This window comes from Monodon monoceros, unplaced genomic scaffold (genome assembly GCF_005190385.1).
Source record: "Monodon monoceros isolate NGI ecotype Baffin Bay Population unplaced genomic scaffold, NGI_Narwhal_1 Super_Scaffold_21, whole genome shotgun sequence".
Taxonomy (NCBI): domain Eukaryota; kingdom Metazoa; phylum Chordata; class Mammalia; order Artiodactyla; family Monodontidae; genus Monodon; species Monodon monoceros.
The window spans coordinates 144,252,829-144,266,316 of NW_021703778.1; the positions used below are offsets into that span (position 1 = coordinate 144,252,829).

General features: G+C 42.5%; 1 protein-coding gene across 7 annotated transcripts in view; it reads left to right on the forward strand.

Annotated features, from left to right (window-relative positions):
* The window catches only part of RGS6 (regulator of G protein signaling 6), a 576,458-nt gene that overhangs the window by 60,772 nt on the left and 502,198 nt on the right, over window positions 1–13,488 (forward strand). The window lies entirely within an intron of this gene.

A 13,488-nucleotide genomic window follows, 5' to 3' on the forward strand; every position in this document is an offset into this window, starting at 1 on the left:
TGCTATTAATTAACATCTTTTCATTTCTGCTTGAGAACTTTCTTTAGCATTTCTCTTAAGGTATTCCTAGTGGTGATAAACTCCTTCAGCTTGTGTTTGTATGAGAAATCTTTATCCTTCATTCAAAAGGACAGCTTTGCTGGATAAAGTATTCTTGTTTGGTAGTTTTTTTCTTTCCGCACCTTGACTATCTTATCCCACTCTCTCCTGGTCTGCAGGGTTTCTACTGAGAAATCCACTGATAGCCTTATGAGAGTTCCCTTTTATGTGATGAATCCTTTTCACTTGCTGCTTTCAAAATTCTCTCTTTGTCTCTGGTTTTTGATGGTTATAGTGTGTTTCCATGAAGTCATTTTTGAGTTGAATCTGATTGGGGACCTAGGAGCATCATATACGTGGATGTCCATATATCTCCCCAGATGGAGAAGTGTTCAGCCAGTATTAGAGGAACTACTTTTCTTGGACACCTAAATTACTTCCAGATGCCTACTAATTTAGATACAAAACTCCTTTTCCTGCCAATTAAGGTTTCCCAAACTATAATTTTAGTCTTCTATCACATGACTCCACAATACGTACCCAATTCTCTGGGCAAACAGACCTGACCCAAACAGCTTGTACTTTCTCTTTTCTTTGCTCAACCTGTTCTATCTACTTGGAATGTCTTCAGTTTCTCTGTCCCAACCACAAGTCTCCATCTGTCAGAATTATGGGCCTCCTTCAATCCTGTAATCAAACTCTATCTAAGGATCAGTTCCTGATTTTTACAGACAAAAGTGACTTCTTTCCCCCTATTTGATTCTTACAGTATTTATATTTTTTTTCAAGTCAATTATAACCTACTTATTTGTTGTATAGTTTTTGTGTATGTCTTCTCCCTCCAGCTCCATTGGAAGGTCCTTGAGAAATGGGATCAAATTCATTTTTATATTCCCTGTAGGACTTACATGGTTTCTTAAACATAGTAATTTTCTATAAATAAATGATGGCATGCCTTAATCCTGTTCTTAGAGATCCCAACTCTGGAAGAAAGGAAACTGGGATTTAGAGCTTTGTTACAGGTTGAATTGTGTCTCCCCCCATAACCATACCTTGAAGTCCCAACCCTCTTTGCCTCACATTGTGACCTTATTGGGAAATAGAGTCATTGTAGATATAATTAGTTAAGATGAGGTCATAGTGGAGTAAAGTGGGGCCCCTAATCCAGTACAACTGGTGTCCTTACAAAAAGGAACTTTTGGACACAGACACACATAGAGAGAACACCATGTAAAGACTGGAGTTATGCTGCCACAGACCAAGGAGCTACGAGAAGTTAGGAGAATAGCCTCGAGCTGCTGCTTCCCTAGAGCATTCAGAGGAAACAGGAGCCTGCTCACACCTTGATCTCAGACTTCTAGCCTCCAGAACTGTGAGACAGTACATTTCTGTCAGTCAGTTTGTGGTACTGTTACGGCAGCCTGAGGAAACTGACACCAGCCTGGTGTTTTCACCATCCTCAGAACAAACAAGACGGGGTGTTTAACAGTGTTTTTTCTCCTGTTCTTGGTGGAACTGAGGGCTGAGGTGGGGTGGCCAGATAACAAAGTAGCCAGAGTCTTCTCGGTCATCTGCACCTCTCGTCCAGAGCTCCAGCCTCAGAGCTCTGACATCCCTCTTAGCAGCTTTAGCACTGGCAACTCAGCAGGTCAAAACTGGATACACAGGGTTTCCCTTCCAAACCTCTTCCTCCCTCTTAATCTCATCTCAGTTACTGCTATTGTATTCCTTTCAGTCCCTCTGGTGAAAGCGTTCTGTGATCCTTCCCTTTCCTCATCCCCAATTTTTAAAACTCTGGATATCTGCCTTTTTTTGAAAAACAGATCTGGGAACATCAGACCCTCATTACTGCGTGGCGATAATTGGCCACTGAGGGGCTGCCCCTTAATGCAGAGAGTGTATTCTTGGTCCTGCCTATTCCCATCACTCCCATCACCCCTCTTCCCCCCGCCCCGGTGAAGTCAGAGTCAGAAGTCAGGGCAAAGTCAGCTTGTTTTTGTAGGAAAGGTGGTGGGTTCCATGTTGGATATAAAGTGCTGAGGGGATAAATGGAAACATGGAGCAGTGATTGGAAATATGGCCTTGATCTTGACAAGAGAGGTGGTTGGGAATTGTCACGTACAGCTGGATAGAGCTCAGATCTCTGAGGGAGTGTGGATAGTGGACGATGCCCAAAGCAGAATCCAGAGGACTTAGGTCCTCAAGAACCAGGAGAGGGACAGGGATAAGCAAATGGAGTGGGAGGAGTAGGTGGAATGCCAGGATGGGTGTTGCATCAGAGGAGTCGAGAGGAAGAGCTGTTCGCAGTGGAAGGACTGGCCAGCGGTGTAGCATGCCACAGGAGGTGGAGAAGAATTCACCAGGGGCCACTGGACGTGGTGATCCCACCATCGCATTGCGTGGCCCCTGAGAGGGCTGTGTAGAGTGGGGTGAGTCAGTGGAGACAGAAGGCTGGGGACCATTCTCATGAAGAGTTTGATTCAGAAAGGAAAGAGAACAGAAGACAGTAGCTTGAAATTTTTGTTTTGAAGTTGACTAATTCTTCAGTGCCTAAATACCACATGTGACTTTGCGTGTCAGGATGTCTCCTGTTTTCTCCCCTCCCCACCACAGTGGGTGGAAAGAGGAACATCATCTAGATCTGGATTTCAGGATTCATTCTTTGGTCCGTTGCTTGTGTCTGACTTGACGATGCCTTTGGCTCTGCCGGTGGCCTCTCCTGGCAACCTGTGAGGTGGGACACAAATGTGAGCAGTTGGGCGACTGCTCAAAGCCGTGTGGCTCCCCTACGTTTGGAACACGTACTAGTTTCCATCTCAGTCTCCACTTGGCGGGAAGAAATCAGTCCCTGACTTTGAAATTTCAGAGGTTATCCATTTGCAGAATATGAAATCAGCATATCGATGATTTTTGTCTCACCTCACAGGATTCCTTTAAACTCTGCTAGAGAATGGGTACACCAGGTTGTGAAAATTTAGTCTCTCCAGGGTTTTTTCTAGAAAAACATAAGTATGCCCAAACCCCAAAGGAACGGAATATTTTACATCAGTACTTTCTGTGATAATAAACAAAAACAACACATACAACAACAAGCCAGACAACTCTAGAGTTTCAGATGGAAATGATCTCATCAGTCTAAATCAAGGGCATATTCTAACTCTTATTTCCTTTCACACCTCCATCTGTGGCTTCTACAACATAATCAGCTTGGTCTCAAATGAGTTATGAAATGGATGTAAGCAGAGGTAACTTGGATTAATATTTTTCCCTCAGTGGAATTCACTTCCTCACTCTCTTATTTAAACAGCTGTGTTATACTTAAATGGCCCTGAGCTATGTTTCTCCAGAGCTCTTTAGAGATTTAGAAGTGTTATAGTACTCCTTCATGTTTTTATAGAACTTTAGCTGTTGAAATGTTTAGATAGCCATTAATCTCATTTGACCTCACAGCAGTCTGTGTGATAGGCAGTGCAAGTATGATCATTAAGCCCATTATTGAAGATAAAGGAACTGAGATTCCCAGTGGTTAATTAACTAGCCCATGGTCACACAGGTTGTGAGCAGCAGATTCAAGACTGAAGGTCATTTCCCAGCTCCAAATTCATTACTTTTTCTTTTTTTTTAATTAATTAATTAATTTTTGGCTGTGTTGGGTCTTCATTGATGCGTGCGGGCTTTCTCTAGTTGCGGCTAGCCAGGGCTACTCTTTGTTGTGGTGCGTGGGCTTCTCACTGCGGTGGCTTCTCTTTGTTGCGGAGCACGAGCTCTAGGTGCGTGGGCTCAATAGTTGTGGCTCGCAGGCTCTAGAGTGCAGGTTCAGTAGTTGTGACGCGTGGGCTTAGTTGCTCCATGGCATGTGGGATCTTCCCGGATCAGGGCTAGAATCTGTGTCCCCTGCATTGGCAGGCGGATTCTTAACCACTGCACTGCCAGGAAAGTCCCTCATTATTTTTTCCATTATGCTTTGGGTGGCATTTTTGACATTAGCATTTTCTTTCATTCTTAAGCACTTCAGCGTATAAGCTTTGTAAAACATCATGGTTTCTGGTAGTACATTGATTGTGGAGGGCCAGGAGCAAGAAACCACAGACTTTAAATGACAGTTACTCTTATTGGAGGTTTGGCCTTTATTGAATGGAGGTCTTTTGTTAAGGGAAGGTATACATTGATACAAGAGGTTTGCCAGTCTTTTAAAAAATGGAAACTTCTGGGCTCCTTGGGGATGGCTAATGATAATGATTATGGAGGAGTTGGCAAATGTGAAGTACTTTATAAATCCTGGAGTAGTGGCAGTGGACCGTGTACTGGGGAGAGATTTTTGCATCTTATGTTCTTTGGGCACTGCTGCTTTTGGCGCACTCTGGTTTTATAAATAAGCCTGTTTTGCTTCTCTTTTAGAAATGGTCTGTTGTCTAGCTTCATGGTGGTTTTCTGTACGTGCGAACTTGTGCTTTAGTTAAATTAAACACTTGTGCTACCGCAAAACTGAATTTAGTAATATTGCCAATATCTTAGCTCTCAATAGTCTTTAAATATTCTTAACCCTGGGAGCTGGTCCAAGCAATAGCTTATTCTTTTTCCTGTACCACTCAGCATATAAATCCTGCATTACTGCTGACCAAAGATACGTAAAGTACAAATCAATGAGCGTTTTGTTTCTGTATGTTAGGGAATGAGATAGTGACTGAAAGAAAACCCCTGGATGAGGGCTTAAAAATATTGTCAGTGTTCTATGGATTAATGGAGCTGAGGCTGCTGTTTTATTCATTTGTTGACCACCATGTCTTTACACTGCACGGAAAGGTCTTTTTTTTAACAGCTTTATTGAGGTATAATTCACATATCAATGATTCACCCATTTATTTTTTAATTCTATTTTTTTGTGGAGAACAAGTGGTTTACCTTATTTTTTTAATTGAAGTAAAATTGGCTTGCAATATTAGTTTCAAGTGTACAACATAGTGATTCTATATTTTTGTACATTATGAAATGCTCACCATTGTATGCCTAGTTACTATCTTAAACCATATAAGATTATTTCAATATTATTATTATTATTATTTTTTGCGGTACGCGGGCCTCTCACTGTTGTGGCCTCTCCCGTTGCGGAGCACAGGCTCCAGACGCGCAGGCTCAGCGGCCATGGCTCACGGGCCCAGCCGCTCCGCGGCATGTGGGATCTTCCGGGACCCAGGCATGAACCCGTGTCCCCTGCATCGGCAGGCGGACTCTCAACCACTGTGCCACCAGGGAAGCCCTATTTCAATATTACTGACTGTATTCCTTATGCCATACATTATTATATCCCCATGACTTAATTATTTTATAACTGCAAGGTTTTTTTTTTGTTGTTTTGGGTTTTTTTGCGGTATGCAGGCCTGTCACTGTTGTGGCCTCTCCCGTTGCGGAGCAGAGGCTCCGGACGCACAGGCTCAGCGGCCATGGCTCACGGGCCCAGCTGCTCCGCAGCATGTGGGATATTCCCGGACCCGGGCACGAACTTGTGTCCCCTGCATCGGCAGGTGGACTCTCAACCACTGCGCCACCAGGGAAGCCCTAACTGGAAGTTTTATACTTCTTAATCCCCTTCACTTATTTCACCTAGTCCTCCCCACCCCGCTCCCCTCTGGCGAACACCAGTTTTTTCTCTTTATCTATGAGTCTGTTGCTGTCTTGTTTTGTTTGTTCATCTGTTTTGTTTGTTTAGATTCCACATATAAGTGAAATCATATGATTTTTTTTTTTGACTTATTTCACTTAGCATAATGCCCTCTAGGTCCAGTCAAGTTGTTACAAATGGCAAGATTTCTTTCTTTTTTTATGGCTGAGTAATATTCCATTATATTTTGTGTGTATGTGTGTGTGTATATATATATATATACATATGTATATATACATATGTATATGTATATATATACACACACACACACACACACACACATATATATATAGATAGATAGATAGATAGATAGATGGGCACTTAGGTTGCTCCCATAGTTTGGCTGTTGTAAATAATGCTATAATGAATGTTGGGGTGCACATATCTTTCTGAATTAGTGTTTTCATTTTCTTTGGATAAATACCCAGAAGTAGAATTGCTGGATCATACGGTAGTTTTATTTTTAGGAACCTTCATGCTGTTTTCCACAGTGGCTGTGCCAGTTTACATTCCCAGAAACAGTGTACAAGGGTTCCCTTTTCTCCACATCCTTGCTAACATTTGTTATTTGTTGTCTTTTTGATAGTAGCCATCTGACAGGTGTGAGTTGTATCTCATTGGGGGTTTGATTTGCATTTCCTTGATGATTAGTGAGGTCGAGCATCTTTTCATATGCCTCTTGGCCATCTGTATGTCTTCTTTGGAAAAATTTCTGTTCAGTTCCTCTATTTCTTAATCGGATTTTTTTTTTTGATATTGAGTTGTATGAGTTCTTTATGTAGTTTGCATATTAACCCCTTGTTTTGTAATAGGCATGGGGAGGGCGTGCAGCCATTAGCACGAGACCCATAGCACCAATGGTCAGCCTTGCAGTGGTCCTCACGGCAGAAAGTTCAGTGAGAGGCAGATCAGGGCCTTCTCCCCGGGGGCCTCCAGTCCCTCCAGCCTCGGGGCAGGCGGGTGAGCTGCGGGGCCCCGGGGACAGGCTGGGGGCTGTGTCCTGCAGGGCTCCAGAGCTCTTACCAAGGCCTCCCATTGGCCAGGCCCAGGCCTTGAAGAAGCAGTGAACCTCTCCCACATCCCTTCCTTTGTGACCTAATGCCTGCAGCAGTCTGCGTGGGTCGCAGTCCGTGGAGGTCTCAGCAACTGGAGTATACGGACACTGCCATTAAGGTAACATCTTCAACCAGCTTCAGTCTCTCCTTTCAAGTTTCAAAAATTAGTCCAGCTTAGATTAGTTGTGTCCCCCTAGGAGGTGGCCAGAGGTCGGGGTTAAGGTGTAAGGACACTGCACATCATTACTTCATGTCCACCTCTGTGGCTGGGGCTATTCTCAAAGAAGGGAAGCTGTTGTGAGCTGGGAATTGACCTGTTGGGTATTTGCTACAACGTTTATTCCTATTGATCCTATACAAATGGTTCTTTCCAGTTTAAGTGAAAAGCCTGAGGGTCGGCTGGGTCCTGGGTGCCTGGCTCCCTCAGTAATGATGGCTGGGGAGGGTCTGGGGACCTGGCCCTGAGGGCGCTGCCAGCTGAGATCTGCCACCTCAGCCAGGCCTGGGCACTGGTGGGAGGGCCCAGACTGGGTACTGGATGAACACTCCCAGGCCAGGGTATCCAGCTGCTCAGGGATCCCTTCCTCTTAGCCAGGGCCTAAACCTCAGAGGGTGAAAGTTGAGCCTTGGGACCTTGCCCTTTTTTTGTCAGAACAAAGAATAACATGTGTTTTGGTGGAGGGTTACAGAAACATTGTGATCAACGCGTGACCTGACCTCAAGAACAAAGGATCTGACACCAAGAAGTTTGCAACAACTAACCACATCCCTCCCTCACCTTCCCTATAAAAGGGCTTTGCTGAAAGCTTTCGGGGAGTTTCGGGGGTTTTTAAGGCATGAGCCACCCATATCCTTGCATAACCCTGCAATAAACCTTTCTCTGCTTCAAACTCTGATGTTTTGGTATTGTTTGACCTCACTGTGTGTCAGGCAAATGGACTTGCATTAGGTAACAGTTGGACATATCATTTGCATATATCTTCTCCCATTCAGTAGGTTGTCTTTTCATTTTGTTGATGGTTTCCTTCACTGTGCAAAAGCTTTTTTAGTTTTATGTAGTCCCATTTGTTTATTTTTGCTTTTGTTTCCCTTGTCTGAGGATTCAGATCCAAAAAATATTGCCAAGACCAATGTCAAAGAGCATACTGCCTATGTTTTCTTCTAGGAGTTTTATGGTTTCAGATCTTACATATAAGTCTTTAATCCATTTTGAGTTTATTTTTGTATATGGGGTAGGAAAGTGATCTAATTTCATTCTTTTGCATGTAGCTGTCCAGTTTTCCCACCACCATTTATTTAAGGGGCTGTCTGTTCCATTGTGTAGTCTTGCCTCCTTTGTCATAGATTAACTGACCATGTAAGTGTGGGTTTATTTCTGGGATTTCTGTTCTGTTCCACTGATGTGTGTGTGTGTTTTTGTGCCAGTACCATACTGTTTTGATTACTGTAGCTTTGTAGTATAGTTCGAAGCCAGGGCGCATGATACCTCCATCTTTGCTCTTCTTTCTCAAATTTGCTTTTGCTATTCAGGGTCTGTTGTGGTTCCATACAAATTTTAGGATTATTTTTTCTAGCTCTATGAAAAATGCCATGGATATTTTGATAAGAATTGCATTGAATCTGTAGATTGCTTTGGGTAGTATGGACATTTTAACAATATTAATTCTTCCAATTCATGAGCATGGTGTAGCTTTTCATTTATACGTGGCATCTTTAATTTCTTTCCTCCATGTCTTACAGTTTTCAGAGTACAGGTGTTTCACCTTCCTGGTTAACTTTATTCCTAGGCATTTTATTCCTAGGCATTTCCTTTTGATGCAACTGTAACATGGGTTTTGTGAATTACACATCCTTGTTTTTTACCAATTTTTCACGGAAGTGTTCACTCTTTTCGTATTCATTTGTTAAGTGCCCTCCCACCCAAATGCACCCATTCACATGTTTAACACCCTGGCAGCAAAGTGTTATCAGCAGAACACAAATAAGAACTCACAGGGTTAGGAAAATGTTGAGCCACGTTCAGATTTTCCTGACTCCAAAACTCAGCCATTAAATTTATTCCTAGGCATTTCCTTTTGATGCAATTGTAAATGGGGTGGTTTTTAAAATTTCTCTTTCTGATAGTTCATTATGAATGTGTAGAAATGCTACAGATTTCTGTATATTAATTTTGTATCCTGCAACTTTACTGAACAATTTACCCATTTAAAGTATACAATTTAATGACTTGGGATATATTACGTTATTACTTTTTGAAAATTGTGGTAAAATGTATATAACATAAAATTTGCCTTTTTAACTTTTTAATGTACAATTCAGTGGCATTAATCCATTACCTTCATAATTTCGTGCAACCTTCACCACTATTTTCAAAAGTTTTTCATCACCCCAAACAGAAACTCTCATTAAACAATAACTCCACCTGAAAGGATTTCTGACTATGCTTTGGTAACTACCTTCAGCTGTATGTAAGGCTTTTGAGGAAGATTTTGTTTAGTTTCTTCTTTTAGAGGAAGTTTATTCTTTTAGGGGAAGCTCCATGTAGTCATGACACAGGCTGGTTCCCCTCAGGAAGCAGTCTCTGTGATGAGTGTGTAGGACATTGTTAGGGAATCTCTCAGGGTCAGCACTTGGGGGGAGGGGGAGGAGGCAGAATTGGGCAGAAGGAGAAGATGGGCTTCACTGCAGTCATGAGGGCTCCTACCCAGTGGGAATTCTGGAACTGGGATTTTCTGAGGTAGGGCAACAAGGATGGGTCTTTTTTTTTTTTTTTTTTTTTGGCTGTGCTGCACAGCATGTGGGATCTTAGTTCCCCGACCAGGGATAGAATCCGTGCCCCCTGCAGTGGAAGCACAGAGTCTTAAGCACTGGACCGCCAGGGAAGTCCCAAGGATAGGTTTTTGTATCTTCATATCCTCCAGTCTTAGGAGGCAGCAGGCCCAAGAAGGGACGTGAGCTTAAATTAGTTAACTGTTATCAACCAAGGGCAATTTGAGAGAGGGCTGACAGCCGAGGGTTGTGAGCCAGCCGCATTCCCAGCAGCTGGGGGATGGAATCTTTGGTCAGTGGTTCCAAACGTTACTGCCCACTGAATCACCTGGGCATCCTCAAAAATGCTATGCCTGCTTAAACTGGTGTGGGGTGAGAAGCGGGTGTCAGGAGTTTGAAATGAACAGCAGTTTGGGAATGCCGGCTCTTAGTCCTGAAGAGGCGTAGGCATAGTCTGCACCGCTGTGGGAAATGGCTGAGTTTTGGAGTCAGGAAAATCTGAACGTGGCTCAACATTTTCCTAACCCTGTGAGTTCTTATTTGTGTTCTGCTGGTAACACTTTGTTGCCAGGGCGTTAAACATGTGAATGGGTGTGCATTTGGGTGGGAGTGAACACTTCCGTGAAAAGCTGGTAAAAAACAAGGATGTGTAATTCACAGAGAAGAAGTTTAAATGATCTTTAAACATTTTAAAGTGTATTGTCTTAATATATTATCGTTCATGTCTGAAGAAATGAAAATTAAGACTATATGTGCTTATGGTACTCAGTAATGGTGAAGGTGGAGGCCAGAGACATTTCTATACTCTTGGTGTGGGTATACATTGGTATAACATTTATGGTGGGACATGCAGCAATATGCATAGAAGTTCTTTAAAACTGAATGTCTTGGGCTTCCCTGGTGGCGCAGTGGTTAAGAATTTGCCTGTCAGTGCAGAGGACGTGGGTTTGAGCCCTGGTCTGGGAAGATCCCACATGCTGTGGAGCAACTAAGCCCGTGCGCCACAACTACTGAGCCTGCGCTCTAGAGCCCGCGAGCCACAACTACTGAGCCCACGTGCCACAACTACTGAAGCCTGCGCACCTAGAGCCTGTGCTTTGCAACAAGAGAAGCCACCGCAATGAGAAGCCCGCACACCGCAATGAAGAGTAGCCCCCGCTCGCCGCAACTAGAGAAAGCCCTCGCTCAGCAACGAAGACCCAACACAGCCGAAAATAAATAAATAAATAAAAATTAAAAAAAAAAAGTGAATGTCTTTTGACATAACCAACCTAACTCTGGAAGTTTATCCTGACGAAGTAACCGATAAGTGTGCAAAGACGTGTGCACAAAGGTATCAATGCTGAGGCTTGTTGACAATGATGGAAAATTGGGAGCAGCATAAATGCTCATCAGTAGGGACTGGTTAAATAAGTTATGGTACATACCTATTCTGGAACTATATAGTCATTAAAAATACTGTAGGTGTACACGTGTTCACGGAGGAAGGTAGCTACCATATACTTTTAAGTGAGAGAAGCACTTAACAAAACAGCATGAGCCTATTTTTGCATTAAAATCATATTTGCATTGAATATGCCTGTAAGAAGAATACTAGATGTTAACAGTAAAGTGTTTTTCCCCCTGAGTAAAAGAAGTGCAGGTGAATTTTACTCTCCCTCATACCTCTCCAAAATATTTAGACTTTAGAATGCATTACCCATAAGTGAATTTAATATTTGTTTGTTAATTTTATATTCATGAAAAACATGGAGCCGTTTCCAAAAATGACATATTTCTAAAATTACACACACATATACATACATACATGCATATATATACATACATATATGTGTGTGTGGTATATGTGTATCTCTCTACCTATCCAGCAGTCTACAAGGGTATAGTCTATAATCCAGTTAGTGGTTATCCCTAGAATTTAAGGTTATGGGTGAATTTTACTTTCTTTCTTATGCTTATTTACAGATTTTTATAAAAAGATTTTATCACTTATAATAAGAAATGAAAAATTAGCTTTCATACTCCAGTGTGCTTGCCTAACCTAGTTTTCCACCTACTCTTTAAACTGTGCTTTGCATCTGTTTTACGTGGAGGTCCTTTGGTTAGCATTTCTTTCTCCATCTCCATCTTTCTTCTTGCCTTCTTATTTAAATAATCACTATTATGTGTTGAAGAGTTGTGTGCTTTACCAAATTAGGGGCATTTATTCTGACTTTGACATTTGTTATCAAACAGTGTATTTTTGCTTTATTCATCTGTCATTTTTCCCCTTTAAGGTTGACCTTTACCTGAGACATTTCCAAGCATAGCGTTTGTCATCTACCATTATGCTTTTGATTCAGCTATTAAATGGTAATGTGTTCTCCAGAAACACTGATATTAAATTAAGTCGTTCCATAGTTGCTCTTAGGAGGAGCTTTGGGGTTATTGAATTTACCAGGCAGGTAGGATATGCAAAAAGAGAAATGCGTGGGAAGCTTCCGGCAGGCCGAGGCTCTTCCATGTTTCTGACAAATCTCATTCATCCCTTTAGGGCCCTAAATTACATACACATCACCTCCTCTGTCACACCAACTTGACTCCTCAGGGTAAGCTGGTGATAACTTCTCCCCTGTGTTTTTTATGGCCCTTATTAAATTTTATTGTAAGTAGTTGTTGACGGCTATCATTCCATTAGACTTCCAGGTAGGAAACGTGGTAGCCATCCACCAAGATGGGCCCCAGTGATCCTCATCTCCTGGTATTCACGCCTTTGAAAATAGATTACTACAGAAGTGATGGTTTTTCATGTCCACGATTAGGTTATAAGTGACTGAGGTTTCCATGTTGGGCTCTTTCTCTTGGACCACTCATTCTCTGGAAAGTCAGCTGCTGGGCTGGGAAAATAGGCAACGCATGGAGGGAGACTCAGTCATGTGGCAGCAGCTAATAAAAAACGGGTGGCTGGCAACAACCATGTGAGTGAGTTTAGAAGCAGATCTTCCCCTTGTTGAGCCTTCATCTGTTACAGGCTCTGCCCATCAGCTTGATTGCAACTCACGGGAGACCCCGAGCTGAAACCAATCCGTCTAAATTTAGGATCCCAATTTCTGACCCTCAGAAAGCATGTGAGACATTAGACGCTTATTGTTTTCATCAGGATGGCTTATTACACAGCAATAGGTAACTAATAAGATTTTGGTAGTAGAAGTGGGGTGCTGATGTAACGAAACACTAAAATGTGGTAGTGGCCTTGAATCTTGGCAGTGTGCAGTGGAAAAAGCTGTAAGGACTTTGAGGAACAGGTTAATAAAAGCTTAACGCACCTTGAATACACTGTCTATAGAAGTTTGGACTTTGAGGAGGCTGCCAGTGAAGGCTTACAGGAAAATAATACTGGGAACTGGGAAAGGGAGAGTCTGTTATGTGGTGGCAAAATATTTAGCCATACTGGTGCCTGCAGTAATGTGGAAAATAAAAAATGTACCTAATGAACTAGGTGATACAGTTAAGGAGATTTCTAACCGAGGTGTTGAAAGTGCCTTCTGTTTTTTTCCTGTTGCTTATAGTAAAATTGCAGGAGGAGAGAAGCTGAAGGCAGGAGCAGTCAGCAAAAAAGAGCCAGGACTAGCTGTCTTTGAAGATTTGCAGCAAGAAATGGCTTCTAAGCAAAGATCAAATTTGGGCCACTTTTAGGAAAACAAGCTCCAAACGTGAAGCCAAGGGTGTGACTGTAAAATCTTAAGATCTCACAAAATCAAAGATGGTGTCTCAGAGTACCAAGCAGCCAGCCAAAAAGCGCTCTAAGGAGATTAAGGGTTTGTCTTCACAGATCCACTTGATCAAACAAGAGCACTTCTTGGAGGCTCAAGGACATGGTACCCCAGCAAAGCCCAGGGTGACGAAGGACCAAATGCACAGGGATTGGTGGGTGGGGCTTTGGTCTAATGGAATGAATCCTAAAAGGAGTCACAGAAGACCTTCAGA